The 18,967-nt window shown below is 36.5% G+C and overlaps 1 non-coding gene across 1 annotated transcript; it reads right to left on the reverse strand.

The window, feature by feature from the left end:
- Nucleotides 1-1,327: 1,327 nt before the first annotated feature.
- On the reverse strand, nt 1,328-1,434 carry LOC116118226. The gene has a single exon (XR_004126124.1). It is a non-coding gene; the product is annotated as a small nucleolar RNA R71 (small nucleolar RNA).
- Between the last annotated feature and the right edge of the window lie 17,533 nt (nt 1,435-18,967).

The raw sequence follows: 18,967 nt of genomic DNA on the forward strand, positions 1-18,967 counted from the left end.
TAATTCGGATTTTAATGGGTTAAGTGATTGATTGTTTTATGTTCATATGACTATGCTTTGATTGTGTGTTGCTCTGAGTTTTAATGCTTTATGTGATGAACATGATGAGATTGAGAAATGAATCATGTTAAGCTTCTTGGGTAATCACCATTATAGTAGTGGATGCTAGAGATAGATTCAAGAATTAATGAAATCATTGTAGGATTCTTATGCTTAATGAGTTTGGAATTGTTAACTTTCAAATTGTTGGGTGCGGAAAGTTAATAAGGAAGAATAGGAAACATAGCCTGAGAAGGTATGTTTAACACCTTAGTGAGTTCAATTTACAACTAATGCATATGAATGTGAATGTAGTTTAATTTTTAGGTTTAACCCATAAAGTCCGAATGAAGTCAAAACCCTACCCTTTTTAATTGAATTGATTTTATCCGTATTTTTTTTTTTTTGTTTATCTCGCATTTCATAGTTAAATTTTAGTCAGTTATTTCAGATTTTGTTTCTTTAATTAAACTTGCTCCCATTATCCAAAGAAGTCGATTGCTCCAACTTGAGAACAGTAGAGTACTTAGTGCTTAGCTAACAATCCTCGTGGGAACGATACTCACTCATCATTATATTACTTGTGCGATTAGTATACTTGCTACATATTGCATATTGTAGGAAACACGCATCAGGTTTTTGGCGCCGCTGCCGGGGATTTGTTTTAAGTTAACATTGAGTCTTTTTATAGTTAGCTAGATTGGAGTTTTTATTTTTGTTTTTATTTTCAGTTGGTTTGTGATCTCACTTTCCTTCATTTCTGTTTTTGTAGTTTATGCGAAGAACGAGACATCAACCAGTGGTTCTTGTTGATCCTGAGATTGAGAGAACCGTCAGACGACATAATAGAGAGAGAAGAGAAAGAGAGGATTCAGTTGTTGAAGCAGAAGAAATATTTGTTGAAATGGCAGAACCAGAAAACAGGACACTGAGGGAATTTTCAGTTCCCATAGTGAATGGTAGTGGGTCGAGCATTACTAGACCTACGGTGCAAGCCAACAACTTCGAGATCAAGCCGACAATCATCCAGATGATCTAGCAGTCGGTTAGATTTAATGGTGATTTGAAGGAAGATCCGAATCAGCATATTACAAATTTCTTGGAAATTTATGACACCTTCAAGTCGAACGGAGTGTCGGATGATGCTATTAGGTTGAGGTTATTCCCATTCTCATTGGGGGATAAAGCCAAGGGGTGGTTAATGGCACTACCACCGGGAACTATCACAACTTGGAATGATCTAGCACAGAAATTCCTTACTAAGTTTTTCCCTCCAGCTAAATCAACAAAACTTAGAAATGATATCACATCATTTTTACAAGATGAGTCCGAGTCATTGTTTGAGGCTTGGGAGAGAGTTAATGAGGAAATGAGGAAATGCCCACACCATGGTTTGCCAGTTTGGCTTCAAGTCCAAACATTCTACAATGGATTGATGGGTAATGTACAAACCATGGTGGATGCAGCTTCAGGAGGGGCCTTGCAGAATAAGACACCAAAAGAGGCCTATGAGTTGCTTGAGGTTTTGGCAAGCAACAACTATCAAAGACCAAATGAGAGAGCAACACCAAGGAAATTTTCGGGTTTTCATGAAGTTGATGCCTTTACAGCCATCTCAGCCCAACTCACAGCACTTCAGAAATAGTTGGGAACTATGCAGGTAAATTCTATTCAAGCACCTCAACTAACTTGTGACTTCTATGCAGGAAACCATGTGAGCAGCGAGTGTCAAGTTGGGAACACATTTGCTTCGTCATCTTCATCAACGGAGCAAGTGAATTACTTGGCAGGAAATCAGAGACAACCAAACAACCCGTACTCCAACACATACAACCTTGGGTTGAGAAATCATCCAAATCTGGCTTGGGGAAATCAGAACCAGCAAAATAATCAATGGAACCAGAGGACAGTTCCAAATAACCAACCAGGGGTGAATAATAAACCAGGAGATCCAAGAGTGACAAAGTTGGAAGATATGTTTGGGAAATTTATGCAGTAGACCACGGGATTCATGAATGAGATGAGGACGAATTTTAGAAATCAAGGGGCGTCCATTCGGAATCTTGAGATACAGATGGGCCAATTAGCCGAAAAGCTTAATGAGAGACCGCAGGGTTCCTTACCAAGCAATACAGTAACTAACCCACGTGAGCAAGCAAATGCCATAATGTTGAGAAGTGGGACAGTTTTGGAAGAGGTAGAGCAAGCTACCAAGGAGGTTGAGCAAACCGGAAAGGAAGATTCTGATGAGGAAGTTGATGAAGAGATAGTTGCTGAAGAGAAACCAAGTGGTTTGGAGGAAAAGAAAAAGGATGAAAGGCAAAGGAAGAAGGAGAAATTGCCATTCCCCGAGATACCACCAGAGTTGGCACATCACATCCCACCCGTGCTTTCTCCTCAGAGATTGAAGAAAAAGAATCAGGATAAGCAATTTTCAAAGTTTATTGAAATTTTTAAAAAATTGCACATTAACATTCCTTTCGCAGATGCATTGCAGCAGATGCCGAGTTATGCGAAGTTTCTTAAGGACATCTTATCGAACAAGAGGAAGTTAGAAGATGAGGAAACGGTGATGCTCACAGAGGAGTACAGTGCCATCCTCCAGAAGAAGTTACCCCCAAAGCTCAAAGATCCAGGGAGTTTTACTATTCCTTATATTATAGGAGATATTATGTTCGATCGTGTTTTGTGTGATCTAGGAGCTAGTATCAATTTGATGCCATTTTCTGTTTTCAGGAGATTGGGAATTGGTGAAGTGAAGCCAACGACCATGTCGTTGCAATTAGCGGATAGGTCAATAAAACACCCGAGGGGGATAGTAGAGGATGTGTTGGTGAAGGTGGGAAAGATAATTTTTCCAGCAGATTTTGTGGTGTTGGACATGGAAGAGGATAAGGAAATTGCTCTGATTTTGGGCCGACCATTCTTGGCCACGGGGAGAGCAATTATTGATGTACAGGAAGGAAAGTTACTATTGAGAGTTCAAGATGAAATAGTAACTTTCAATATCTTTGAGGCAATGAAGTTTCCGGGTGAAACGGATTCATGTTTTAGTGTAGATGTGGTGGACAAATTGGTTGAGGAATCTATGGAAGAAAACACCCCACAGTTACCTCTAGAAGCGTGTATAGCCAAATCAAAAATAGTAGAGGTAGAAGAGTCAGCGAGTAATGATTGTGCTAGGATGTTAGAAGCACTTCAACCGATTGATGGGAGTCAAGATGTAGAATTTGAGGAGTTTGATTTTGACAAAGAGAAGGAGAAGGAAAAAAATGAAGAAGCTCCAAAGCTAGAATTGAAACTTTTACCTTCCCACCTCAAATATGTTTATCTTGGAGACTTAGAAACTTTTCCGGTGATTATTAGTTCAGATTTGAGTACATTAGAGGAAGAGCGGTTGATTAGGGTGTTGAGGGAACATAGACTAGCAATTGGATGGACCATTTCGGACATTAGAGGTATCTCGCCATCATTTTGCATGCATAAGATACTCATGGAGGATTATTTTAAGCCTAGGGCGCAACCACAACGGAGATTGAATCCTTCGATGAAGGAAGTGGTTAGAAAAGAGGTGGTGAAACTCTTAGATGCGGGGATTATTTATCCTATTTCCGATAGCCCATGGGTGAGCCCGGTACAAGTGGTTCCGAAGAAGGGAGGTATCACGGTGGTAAGGAATGAGAGTAATAAGTTGATACCAACGAGGATGATGACAATGACGGGCTGGAAAGTATGCATTGATTACCGTAAATTGAATAAGGCGACAAGGAAGTATCATTTTCCACTACCTTTCATTGATTAGATGTTGGAGAGGTTGGCAGGACATGCTTATTACTGTTTCCTGGATGGGTATTCAGGATATAACCAGATTACCATCGCTCTTGAGGATCAAGAGAATATGACCTTCACTTGCCCCTACGGCACCTTTGCTTACCGAAGGATGCCTTTTGGGTTGTGCAATGCACTAGCAACATTTCAAAGATGCATGATATCAATATTTGGAGACATGGTGGAATGGTTTATAGAAGTCCTCATGGATGACTTCTCAGTTTTTGGTTCATCATTTGATAACTGTCTAACTAATCTTTCTTTTGTTTTGTAGCGATGTAAGGAGACGAACTGGGTGCTCAATTGGGAGAAGTGTTACTTCATTGTCCAAGAGGGAATAATGCTCAGGCATAGGATCTCCAAGGATGGAATAGAAGTTGATCGAGCAAAGACAGAAGTGATTGAGAAGTTGCCACCACCATCAAATGTCAAAGCAGTCCGAAGTTTCTTGGGGCATGCGGGGTTTTACAGACGCTTCATCAAGGATTTTTCTAAGATTTCTAAACCCTTTTGCAATTTGTTGAATAAAGATGTTGTTTTTGACTTTAATGATGATTGCATGCATGCCTTTCTAACTCTGAAAAGATTATTAGTATCTGCACCTATAATTGCAGTTTGCGATTGGGGACTACCCTTCGAATTGATGTGTGATGCTAGTGATTTTGCTTTAGGGGTAGTTTTAGGACAGAGGAAAAACAAAGTGTTGCATGTAATTCAGTATGCTAGCAAAACACTCGTTGATGCACAATTTAATTACACCACCACCGAAAAAGAATTGTTGGCTATAGTTTTTTCTTTTGACAAGTTTTGTTCTTACTTGTTAGGTGCAAAGGTGATCGTCTAAACAGACCATTCAGCACTCCGGCACCTATTGGCAAAGCAAGAAGCAAAACCTCAACTGATAAGATGGATTTTACTACTTCAGGAGTTCGATTTGGAAATTTGAGACAAGAAGGGGTCAGAAAATGTGGTGGCTGATCACTTGTCTAGAATTGAGAGACCAATCAAGGGAAATGAGGAGGAAATGCCAATTAGAGAAACATTTCCGGATGAGAAGTTGATGAGAGTAGAAGAAGCACCATGGTATGCGGATTTTGCAAACTATTTGTCATTAAGGGTGCTCCCAAGTGGTATGACGTACCAACAAAAGAGAAACTTTTTCTCAGATTTGAAGTACTACTTTTGGGAAGAACCATTTCTGTACAGACACTGTACTGATCAAATGATACGGAGATGTGTCCCGGAGGAGGAGATGGAAAACATTCTACGGCATTGTCACGAGAAGGAAGTAGGTGGCCATTTTGGGGGAGCTAGGATAGCAGTCAAGGTTTTACAATCAGGGTTTAATTGGCCAACCCTCTTTAAGGATTCCTTCCGAATGATTCAAGAGTGTGACCAATGTCAACGGATGGGTAATATTTCAAAAAGAGATGAGATGTCGTTGAACAACATCCTAGTGGTTGAACTTTTTGATATGTGGGGGATTGATTTCATGGGTCCCTTCCCAAGTTCTTTTGGGAACACATATATTTTAGTAGCTGTGGATTACGTGTCAAAGTGGGTTGAGGCAGTTGCATTGCCGACTAATGATGCTAGGGTAGTGATTAAGTTTGTGAGAGAATATTTTCTCAAGGTTTGGGGTACAACAATCATTAGTGATGAAGGATCTCATTTTTGCAATGGGCAAATGGATGCACTGTTGAGTAAGTATGGAGTGACACATAGAGTTGCAACACCTTACCATCTGCAAATGAGCGGCCAAGTGGAACTGTCGAATAGAGAACTAAAGGGGATTTTAGAAAAGACAGTTAATGCATCTAGGAAAGATTGGTCACGGAAGCTGGATGATGTGTTGTGGGCATACCGAACCGCTTTTAAGACTCCGATTGGGATGTCTCCATTTAGGATGGTTTATGGGAAAGCATGCCACTTGCCGGTAGAACTCGAGCATAAAGCATATTGGGCTGTCAAGCAGCTAAACATGGACTTGAAAGCTGCTGGAGAAGAAAAGATATTGACTTTGAACGAACTCGATGAGTTTCGTCTCGATGCATATGAGAATGCTCGGATTTACAAGGAGAAGACAAAAAAGTGGCATGACAAGCATATCCAGAAGAAGGATTTTGAAGTAGGGTAGAAGGTGTTGTTGTTCAATTCTAGACTTAGGCTTTTCCCCAGAAAACTTAAGTCTAAATGGTCCGGACCGTTCACAGTGACAAAAGTTCACCCATACGGAGCGGTGGAAGTGTCACATGAAGAAAAGGGCACCTTTACAGTAAATGGACAAAGATTAAAGCCCTACATAGCTGGGATGATGAGTTGCAAATCCATCCCAATCCAGCTTGACATCCCAACTTGAAGGATTTAGAGAGTCGAGCTATCGACTATAAACAAGCGCTTCTTGGGAGGCAACCCAAGCGTTTTTAATTGTTTGTTTTCCATTTTGGTTGTTTGAATTTGTTTGAATTCATTATGAGTTTGTATGGTTTTTAATGTGTGTGTTTTTGGGTGTTTCAGGTGAAGTTTTAAGCAAAAGAAAGGAATTAAAATGCTCCAGACTTCGCCGGGGTGAAGAAGTTTTCTTCGCCACGGCGAAGCATTGTGAAGAAAAATTCGGTGTGAAAGTCCTAGACTTCGCCACGGCAAAGATTTTTCTTTGCCGGGGCGAAGCAACCTGAAAATTGTGTGAGCTCCTGGACGTTTTCGTCCCGGTGAATGAATTGTCTTCGCTGTGGTGAAGAAAGGAGAATAAAATCTTTGAAAATTTTCTAAGGCATTGTCGCCGCGGCGAAGAAATTTTCTTCGCCGAGGCGAGTGGCCTCTGTAAGTTTTCACCCCGGAGAAGAATTTTTCTTCGCCGCGGCAAAGCCTGGGTAATTTTTAGGGTTCATGCGCGAAGAACGTCGTCGCGGTGAAGCTTGTTCTTCGCCGCGGCGACGATACTTTTCTATAAATACCCACTCTTCTTTTTCACTTTTCAAGCAACTTTTCATTTTCACTTGAGAGAAATTTTTTCAAAATTCAATCTTTTACCTTCCTAGTGCTTTTCCAACCAAATTTCTTACTCCATAACCCTCATAAACACCAAAACAACCCATTTCAACAACAATTTTCGCGAAAATTTCACGAAAATTTTTGGATAAAAAATTTGGGGCTTTGCAATCTGGCCTGTTTCTGGTTCAATTGGTGGCGAATACTCCTTCATATTGGTAAGATCTCAAATACTCAAAGCTTTTTATAGCACAATTTCAAGTTTTTAATTGTAGATTTGAAAATTTTTGTTGCAATTGAGTTGTGGAATTTGGGTGATTTTGAGCATTGATTTTGTTAGAGGAAGAGTAGATTGTGCATTAAGTGATTGTGAGGAGTGTGGGTTTGTGAAATTTTGGAGTGTTTGTGTGGATTTGAAAAATTCATAGTTTTGGGGTAAAGTGCGAATTTTTGGAAGTGTTGGTTGCTTTTGCAGGATTGAATTGGTTGTGTAGAACAACTAGGTTTGAATTGTTGGGGTACAATTTTTGAGTGAATTTTTATTGTGAACAATGCCTCCCAAAGTTAAGCATCCATACAAGGGTAAGAGCAAAGGAAAGAGAGTTGACAACCGTTTTGTCACTGAGGAAGCCCGAAAAAGGTATAAAGGGGGCAATCCAAAGAAAGGATAAGGGTATTATTCCAGAGCGCGGATTGACCGCGAGTCAGGCCTTGGACTGGAGTAGAGGGATACGTTGGGAAATGTTTATGAAGCTCTTGAACAAGCGGCTGTTGAGCCAATAGTAAGGGAGTTCTATGCCAATCTCTCGGATTGTCATGAAGGTACAGTGTTTGTAAGAGGGGCTGATGTGCCATTTATGGAAAAGGTGATCAATGAGTTTTATAACTTGCCTGAAATTTTCATAGATGATTACGTGCAGTTTAAGAGATCACGGTTTGAGGACAGTATCATCCTTCCGATCATTGCAAAACCGGATGCAGAATGGGCAGTATCGAAGAAACAGAAGAAGACTCTCAAGGGAACTCAGTTGACACCGATGGCTAGACTATGGCAATATTTTGTCTGTGCGAAATTGATGTCGGAATCGCACTACAGCACAGTTACTCACGAGAAGGTAGTATTGCTTTACTCTATTGCCACAGGGAAGAGTATCGATGTGGGAGACATAATATTTAACAGTATTAAGCTAGCCTCCAAACCAGGGCGCACAAGTTACGGTTTCCCACATCTCATCACAGCCTTATGCCTTAGAGTTGGAGTCGAGGTTCAGGACGACGAGCACTGTAAAACCCCTCTCCAGTCAGGTATCCTCTGAATATCCCTCAATGAGAATCCCGAGGATACATGTCTGGAAAACGAGTTGTATTTAGAAAAAAAATCTGTATAAGGATAATAATAATAATATCCAAAACATGCATATAAAATATCACGCAGGATCAAAACTTATAATTTACAAACTTTAAGAAATTACAGAATCAAAACATATTTATAGGGTGGAAGCTTCCAAAGGTATTTCTCAAATATTTATCATTTACATTATTTTATATCAAGATAAAAACATCGAGATGACAATAAATCATCTCCCCTCACTGTAGTCCCCTGTCTCTGCATCCCTCCTTCTAGTCTACCTGCAAAGTAATCACAATGAAGGTGACGCTAATCGCTCAGTAAGGAATGATCTATTTCATCTGAATGTACTATTGATCTTATTTAAATATATGTTAACACATCACTTATCTTTTACATCTAGGATACTTCCCCTTATTACTAAGTCATATGCTTTTTCATCTTTTATCCCATGGCTAGATAAACATCAATGTGTACACATACAAATAAGTATGTAAACATAGTACACACACATCACATGTCATACATAACATCTAAAATCATCTAACATGAGTATAATCATCTCATGATGTAAAACATCATAACTCATGTAATGCAACTAAATGCATATGAAACATTAAACGTCTAGCATCGGACCTTTCTTAGCATCTTAACACTTCATCATCTAGCCTCAAATTTCATCTAGAGCTCATATCATCGGGAGGCGTGCTTACGCGTTTTTAGCATCTAAAGCATATATTCATCTTTCCTCAACCGGTATACGAGGATATCGTTACGCTTTTTCCATCGTGTCTATATGCATCTCTATCATGTCTATTTGCATCTCTAACATCTTATGGCATGTAAATACATATTTTGGTGAGCTTAATACTTTTAATTCATTGGATTATCAACCCATTTACATTACCTCTGCTCACATACATCATCTTAAACATGTATTATATTGCATCTTCATGCCATTTCATAACATTAATCTGTATTAACATCATGACCATGTATATCTTTCAAAATCATCTAACTAATGGTAAACATTATTACATGGCATACTTACAATAATACATTAATAATCAATTCATAATCATAAATTGATTATGTTAAATCTTAAACTTTAATAACCATTTATGCTTCAGGCCATTTTCCATCCTTTTCTCAAACGAATTGGCTCTGGCATAAACATAAAAGTTATAGGTCTGTGTCTTCTTTCAATGCTTCAAGAATCATCTCATTTTGATATTTATAACACATTTATGGTCCAAATACAGAAGCAGGTTACAAAACCTCCAAGCTCACTAAATCCGAATTTTCATATTAACTATGCCACATCAATTCCTATTGACATTAACCATAGTTAACTTATAGATCAATAAACCTCCCCTTAATAGTCTTTAACATCTTAAAGGAAGTAAAATCTCATTCCCATAACCATCCATTATTGCTATAACATTGTAAGCTAATGCAAACACACACATCAACACTTCTAATAGCAACCATTCAACACCAGTGGCCTCCATACTACAAGTTTTGCCACAATCAGCATCTACACTTCATTTTCTTCAATCAAACATAACAACTCATAAACTAAATAGCCATAACTTCATGTATAATGAATTCAGGCAATAAGTAGAATAAATGAGTTCAACTACACTTGCCATCAACTAATTCTATGCCTTAAAGCTTTAATGTAAGGTTCATAAAAATCTACAAACCCTAGCATAAACCCTAAAGTCATGGGAGGTTCTTCCTTACCTTTTTAAAGACTTCCTCCAACAAATCCTTTGCCTTTGACTTCTTTACACCTTATACCTTCATATATAACATTATACCTCTATCTACTTCAAATCTTCAAATCACATCAAAACTAAAGTTTTTAATCCTTACCTTAAACCCTTCAAATTGAAGATCCAAGGCTCCTATCTTGTTCTCCTTGAAAAATTATGCAAAACTTCTTGAAAACCTAGAGAAGAAAGCTTGTTTCATGGAAGTTTGAGAGAAAATGGAAGAAATGTTGAAGAAATGCTCTCTCCTTTGGCTTGAACGAAATTCATCTCATTTATAGGAAAATATTTCATTTATTTTCCAAAATTATGCAATTGGCCCAATTATTTTAATTGTATAACCATAAGTCCTTAATCTTCAATAAGGGCATTTTGGTCATTTCACACTAAACATAATTATACTTAATTAATGCCATTAAATGCAATGACCCTACTCTCCTTGACTTTTTCAATGCTTATCCATAGGCAAAATAACCATTTTGCCCCTAAGCCTCTTTTGGATAATTGATTCATACCGTTCCAAATGAATTGACTATTTTGCCCTTAGTTAGATTTTATGCTTTTTAACATAAATAACATCTAAAGGACTATTTTGAGTTAGGAACATACCTTGATATCTTGGGTATTACAAGCACCGTATCATTGCTGCCCTAGTGCTGACTCGAATATTATAGGAAGCACCTTGACCGTCCGGAAGCTACGTAACCAAGATTAGGGGCAAAAAGGCAGAGACAAGCCTTGCCACATCATCCAGCTCCACAGTACACAGAAAGAGATGATGCAGTAATGATGGGTTTAATGAACATATGACAAAGACGTCAGGATTGGCTGGTTGAGCAGACCCAGATGATGTATGAGATGCAAAAGAATAGCTTTAAAGAGCTAAACTGTTGACACTTCAGCATCCCAATGGGCCGACTAGGACTCAGATGAGTGGATGGGCTCCGAGAAAGAAGAGGATGATGAAGAGAAGAAAGAAGAAAAATAACGGAGCACCTGTTTTTTTTTTCCTTATGTTTATTTGTTTTTATTTAATTTTGTTGTTCATTTTAAACAGTAAACTCAGTTTTAATTTTGTTTTGGATTTTGTTTAGTTGTTTCTGTTAATTGTAGTTGTTAAAAGGACGAATTAGGTTGTATTTTTCAAGTTTTTGTGAATTTAGCTAACACAAGGGACACCGCAGTTTTAATTGTTTTGACAGATTCTGAGTGATGAAAATCTGAGACCGAGTGTTCATTGTGGAGCGACACTTCACGATTAACCAGGGAGTTTTCTCGTACCTTTGTTATTTTGATTTTCTATTCCTGATTTTTGCATAATGGAACATTAGGGACAATGTCATGTTTAGTTTGGGGGTAGGAAATAGAAATAAACCGGTTTAAGGGTATATTGGCTGAAACCGAACCCGCCTTAAAAACTGCCTAGTAGTACTTGCAACCTTTGGTATAACAATGCCATGTACACCTTAAACGGAAAAAAAAAAAAAAAAAAAAATTCTCGTTTGATTGTTTTTGCCGATGAGAATTGTATAAATCAATGAGAGAATAAGGTTGTTGCAATTTTATTGTTGAGAAATGTTAAGCATTGCTTCAAGTTTATGCATATTGACTGGATTTTGATTGAGGTTTGTTGAGTGTGTTCAGCCACAATTTTCATTTATTTTGGCATGCTTAGATTCATTTTATGAGGTTAGGTGAAGTTTGTAATGTTGGTGGACTCTAGAACCTAGAGAACTGCTTGAAGCGAAATTCTAGGATAGACATGGTTGAGAAATGATTAAGGCATTTTTTTTCAAAAGGTTTGAGCCTTTCTAGCCGACCCATGAATGAAATTGTCCCTAGTCACCCATTTGAGCTGTTTAAATTTTATTGCTTTATTTTCTTGGAAAACAACAAAATTGTCCAATCCTTATACCCTAAACACTTTATCGTACCCTTAGAGAATCGGTCCTAATGCAAACGAAAGAGTTGTACAATAAGCCAAAAGAATAGTTTGGGGGTTGGGAAAAGAGAAATGGGAGTTGGGAGAAGAGGAATAAAACCAAAGAGGTAGTCACCTCAATTCAATTGAATTGCTGTTTCATTTAAAAAAAAAAAAAAAAACGAATTCTGCCTAGTTTAAGGGTATACCGGCTAGAAACCAGAACCTGCCTTAAAACTACCTAGCAGTACTTGGCAACCTCTAGTAAACAACGCCACGTCACCTTAAACGATCTCCCCCGCATTTAGGTTTCTGGAATAAGAAAAATGCAAGTTTGAGGGTTGTGAATTTGTGGACATTTCGATTGGTGGTTAAGAAGAAGTGGAGTCGATGTGAATTTAGTTTTGCATTAGGAAATCGAGTTTTCTTACTTTGTTATTCCTATCCTTTTTCTTGGAACCCACTACCCAGCCTAACGTTACAAGCTTTTAAAGACCTTTTGATTCTTATCTTTGTCTAGTCTCATTAGTGGAGAGTAGTTCAATATTTAGGCTTATGGAGTCTGCCACCATTTGAAAACTTTACATTTTTACATAAAATATCCGGAAGTTGAAATGTGATTGAAGTGGGGATCACCTACTTGGTGGACCGGGAGTGGGAATACATCTATAATGCTTATAACTTCTTGGAGTGTTGAACATTTCCTTATAATAATTTTTCAACAACTTTTGAGACTTGTGCAATTTCTAGGCAATTCTTTTGTAGAGTTGAGTCTTGTTGGTTTTGTTCTTTGTTGTGTGTGTTTTGTGTTTTTGTTCGTTCTTTGTGTCTTTGTTTCCGTTAGTTTTGTACCGTATGCTCGGGGACAAGCATATCTTTAGTTTGGGGGTATTTGATAATCCGTGGATTATACAGTTTTCATTAGACTTTTTAATCGGATTTCAGGTACTTTCTGGTGCATTTTGACCTAAATTGTTGCTTAATTCTTTACATTTCGTGTTTCAGGTTAGAATGGACATTTTGAGCAAATAAGGACAAAATTGGAAATTTTTGACTTAGAAGTTAACGGATCTCAGAAGTTAGGAGAGTTCTGAAGCAGGATAAAGCACAATAAGGCTTGTTCCAAAGGGAGAGCACCGAGAATCAAAAAATCAAGCGAAGATGCAAGCAGAGTGGCAGTTCTGTAATTTCAGAACTTTTCAAGAAGCTTCGCCGCAGTGAAGTGAGCCAGTCACGCACCAAATCTATTTGGTTTTTCACTGCGGCGAAATTTCTTCTTTGCCGCGGTGACGGTCGTAAATTCCAGTTTTGTGAAACTCACAGTTTTACTTTGTGCGTGTTTTTCTTAGGATTTTGGGGGAGGTATAAAAGAAACACTTAACCTTTTTGCCCGGGGTCGTCTAGGAAGGAGGTTTAGCAGCTTTTACAATTTCTTTGATTAAGCTTGGAGAGATTTTAGCGATTAGAAGGGTGAAGATTCGATTTTGAACCAAGGGATTCATCATTTGGGGAGATTTCTTGTCCTTTCTCTTACTTTTCATTATGTTGAACTTGAATATTGTCGTTTTTCTTATTTGTAGTGCTGATTTAGCTATGAACTAACCCATTTTGGGTTAGGGTTTTTATTGTAATTCAGATTTTAATGGGTTAAGTGATTGATTGTTTTATGTTCATATGACTATGCTTTGATTGTGTGTTGCTCTGAGTTTTAATGCTTTATGTGATGAACATGATGAGATTGAAAAATGAATCATGTTAAGCTTCTTGGGTAATCACCATTATAGTATTGGATGCTAGAGATAGATTCAAGAATTAATGAAATCATTGTAGGATTCTTATGCTTAATGAGTTTGGAATTGTTAACTTTCAAATTGTTGGGTGCGGAAAGTTAATAAGGAAGAATAGGAAACATAGCCTGAGAAGGTATGTTTAAGACCTTAGTGAGTTCGATTTACAACTAATGCATAGGAATGTGAATGTAGTTTAATTTTTAGGTTTAACCCATAAAGTCTGAATGAAGTCTAAACCCTACCATTTTTAATTGAATTGATTTTATCCGTATTTTTTTTTTTTTTTTTGTTTACCTCGCATTTCATAGTTAAATTTTAGTCAGTTATTTTAGATTTTGTTTTCTTTAATTAAACTTGCTCCCATTATCCAAAGAAGTCGATTGCTCCAACTTGAGAACAGTAGAATACTTAGTGCTTAGCCAACAATCCTCGTGGGAACGATACTCACTCATCATTATATTACTTGTGCGATTAGTATACTTGCTATATATTGCATGTTGTAGGAAACACGCATCAATCGCCACAAGCGAGCGGCATAGCAGACAGATACTGTATTTGTATAGTCTGTCCATAGTGTATGTGGATGAAGACTGTACCCAACAGAGATACCTACATGCACGTCGTCATGAGCGAGCAGCCACTACAAAGAGATACAATATTTGTACAGTCTGTCAGTAGTGCATGTAGATGAGGACTATACCCACTCACATGGCCAGGGTTCCAAATCCATGCATAAACCTAGTCCGATAGGTAAACTAGAAAGAAGAAAGAAAAGAAAGAGAAACAGAGAAGAAAAGAAAGAGATACGACATAAGAGATAGAAAACAGAAAAGAAAAGAAAGTTCTTTTCTCAAGAAAGTTTATTATTCTGCATATGTATTATACTACTTACATGATTCAGTATTTCTTATGTGCTCGACGATGTACAGTATTATTCATTATCTTTGCACGTTAATAAGTAGCAAACCAGTATCAGAAAAAAAATGTAGAATACCAGAAAAAAATGAAGAATATTAGCAAAGTGAGAAAAGGAAAATTAGAACATGAATAACAGAGAAAACACAGTCGTGCAGTTTAGTTTACTTACTGAGCAATTAGTGCTCACTCCGTTATTTTACTATTTTGCAAGTACTGGATGATTTATGACCGGGTGGGATGTCAAGAAGTGGAGGAGTTTGGCAGCACTGTTCAAGATTACCCTATACTTACTAAAGTATATCAGTATTTTGTGTATATATTTATATGAATTAGAATTAGAGTTTTTGGATTTTACATGATGTATATATGTCTGTAAAAGTTATTTCGTGAATTTTATCATATATTTCTCAAAGAATTACTAGCTATACAGTATATTACATAACTTGAGTTATAGAAATCTAAATGAGATGATTCTTGAACCACTAGAAAGCTAAGACATAGCCTTATAACTTTTATGTTTATGCTAATAGCAAATTCGTTTAGAAAATGGATGGAAAATGCTCTGAAGTATGAGCTTCTAGTCATTAAAGTTTAAGATTTAACATAATTAATTCTTATGATTATGAATTGATTATATATTGATGTGATTAAGCCATGTACTAATGTTTACCTATTGGTTAGGTGATCTTTGAAAGATATACATGGTCATGATGTCAATGCATGATTAATGTTATGAAATAGCATGAAGATGCAATGTAATACATATTTTAAGATGATGAATGTGAGCAAGAGGTAATGTAAATAGATTGATAAACCATAGATGAATTAAAAGTATCAAGCTCACTAAAACATGTATATACATGCCATAAGATGTTAGAGATGCATATAGACATGATGAAAAACGCGCAAGCATATCCTCATATACCCATTGAGGAAAGATGAATATATGCCTTAGATTCTAAATAACGTGTAAGCACGCCTCCCGATGATATGAGCTCTAGATGAATTTGAGGCTAGATGATATGAAGTGCTTAAGATGCTAAGAAAAGTTCAATCAACTAGACGTTAAATGCTTCATATGCATTTACTTGCATTACATGATTTATGATATTATTTACATTATGAGATGATTTATACTCATGTTAGATGATATTTAGATGTTATATCATGACATGTAATGTGTGTGTACTATGTTTACATACTTATTTGTATGTGTATGCATTGATGTTTATATAGCCATGGGATAAAATGATGAAAAACATATGAATTTGTAAAAGAAGGAAAGTATACCTAGATGTAAAAGATAAGTGGTGTGTTAACAAATATGTTTAAATGAAGGTCAAGTAGCACATTTGTAAAACCCCCCTCTAGTCAGGTATCCTTTGAATATTGTTCAATGAGAATCCCGGGGATACATGTCTGGAGAACAAGTTGTATTTAGAAAAAAAACCTGTGTAAGGATAATAATAATAATATCCAAAACATAAATATAAAATGTCACACAGGATCCAAACTTATAATTCATAAACTTTAAGAATTTATCCGGAAATTACACAATCAAAACATATTTATAGGGTGGAAGCTTCCAAAGGTGTTTCACAAACATTTATCATTTACATTATTTACATCAAGATAAAAATATCAAGATGACAATAAATCATCTTCCCTCACGTGTAGCCCCGCTGTCTCTATCATCCTTCACTTCTGGTCTACCTATAAAGCAATCAACAATGAAAGGGTGAGTGCTAATAGCTCAGTAAGGAATGATCCATTGCACTCAAAATGTGCTGTTTAACCCTTATTTAAACATATTTGTTAACACACCACTTATCTTTTACATCTAGGGATACTCCCCCCTTTTTTTTCCTTTCTATTTCATACGTCATTCATCATTTTATCCCATGGCTATATAAACATCAATGCATACACATACAATTAAGTATGCAAACATAGTACAAACACATTACATGTCATGATATAACATTTAAATATCATCTAACATGAGTATAAATCATCTCATGATGTAAATAACATCATAACTCATGTAGTGTAACTAAATGTATATGAAGCATTTGACGTGTAGCCGATCGGACTTTTCTTAGCGTCTTAAGCACTTCATATCATCTAATCTCAAATTCATCTAGAGCTAATATCATAGGGAGGCGTGCTTACGCGTTATTTAACATCTAAAGCATATATTGATCTTTCGTCAACCGGCATGCGAGGATATGCTTACGCATTTCCCATCATGTCTAGATGCATCTCTATCATGTCTATATGCATCTCTAACATCTTATGCATGTAAATAAATATTTTGGTGAGCCTAATACTTTTAATTCATCTATGGATTATCAATCCATTTACATTACCTCTTGCTCACATACATCATCTTAAAACATGTATTACATTGCATCTTCATGCCATTTCATAACATTAATCATGCATTGACATCATGACCATGTATATTTTCAAAGATCATCTAACTAATGGGCAAAACATATGTACATGGCATAATTACAATAATACATTAATAATCAATTAATAATCATTAGAATTGATCATGTTAAATCTTAAACTTTAATAACCAGGAGTTTATACTTCAGGCCATTTTCCATCCATTTCTCAAATGAATTGCTCTTTGCATAAACATGAAATTATAGGGCTGTGTCTTAACTTTCTAATGCTTCAAGAATCATCTCATTTAGATTTTTATAACTCAAGTTATGGTCGAAATACTGAAGCATGTTTAACATAACCCCTAAGCTTACCAAATCCGATTTTTTTTTTTTAATTATGCCACATCAATTCCTATTAACAATTAACCAGTAGGTCAACTTATGGATCAAATAAACCTCCCCTTAATAGTCTTCAACATCTTAAAGGAAGTGTAAAATCTCATTACCACAATCATCCATTATTGTTATAACATTGTAAGCTAATGCAAACAACACCTCAACACTTTTAATAGCAATCATTCAACACCATGCGGCCTCCAATACTACAAGTTTTGCCACAATCAGCATCCACACTTCATTTTCTTCAATCAAACATAACAACTCATAAAATATAAATAGAAATAACTTCATGTATAACGAATTCAAGGCAATAAGTAGAATAAATGAGCTCAACTACACTCGCCATCAACTAATTATATGCCTTAAAGCCTTAATTTATGGTTTCATAAAAATCTACAAACCCTAGCATAATCCCTAAAGTCATGGGAGGTTCTTCCTTACCTTTTTAAAGAATTCCTCCAACAAATCCTTTGCCTTTGTCTTCTTTTACACCTTAATCCTACATATATAACATTATACCTCAACATCTACTTCAAATCTTCAAATCATATCAAAACTAGGGTTTTTAATCCTTACCTTAAACCCTTCAACTTGAAGATCCAAGGCTCCTTTCATGTTCTCCTTGAAAAATTATGCAAAACTACTTTAAAACTTAGAGAGAAAAGTCTTGTTTCATGGAAGATTTGAGAGAAAATGGAAGAAAGGTTGAAGAAATGCTCTCTCCCTTGGCTTGAACGAATTTCCTCTCATTTATAGGAAAATATTTCATTTATTTTCCAAAATTATACTATTGGCCCAATTATTTTAATTGTATGACTCATAAGTCCTTAATCCTTCATATAAGGGCATTTTGGTCATTTTGCACTAAACATAATTATTACTTAATTAATGCCGTTAAATGCAATTAAGCCTACTCATCCTTCACCTTCTCAATGCTTATCCATAGGAAAAATGACTATTTTGCCCCTAATGCCTTTCTATGGATAATTGATTCATATCGTTCCAAATGAATCGACTATTTTGCCCTTAGTTAGATTTTATGTTTTTTAACATAAAACTAACATCTAAAGGACAATTTTGAGTTAGGAACATACCTTTGACATCTTGGGCATTACATTTCCTCCCCCCTTACAATAATTTCGTCCTCGAAATTATAGAAACAGCTCCGGGTATCTACTTCTCATATCTTGCTCCATTTCCCAAGTATCTTCTTCTATCTTGTGATTCCTCCAAAGCACTTTAACTAGTGGAATTTGCTTGTTTCTGAGCTCTTTTACCTTTCTGTCAAGGATATGAACTGGGCGTTCCTCATAAGCCAAATTATCCTGTAATTCTACTTCCTCTATCTGAAGCACATGTGAAGGATCACTAACATACTTACACAACAAAGAGACATGGAAAACATTATGGATCTTTCCATACTCATTGCCAGCACAAGACTATAAGCTACTTTGCCTACCCTTTCCAATACTTCAAAGGGTCCAATGTAACATGGAGCGATGATAAGCGTATTTTATACTATGATTTTGCATTGAATTTTGATAGGATTTAGGATACTTTTC

This window comes from Pistacia vera, unplaced genomic scaffold, assembly GCF_008641045.1.
Source record: "Pistacia vera cultivar Batoury unplaced genomic scaffold, PisVer_v2 Contig839, whole genome shotgun sequence".
Classification (NCBI taxonomy): domain Eukaryota; kingdom Viridiplantae; phylum Streptophyta; class Magnoliopsida; order Sapindales; family Anacardiaceae; genus Pistacia; species Pistacia vera.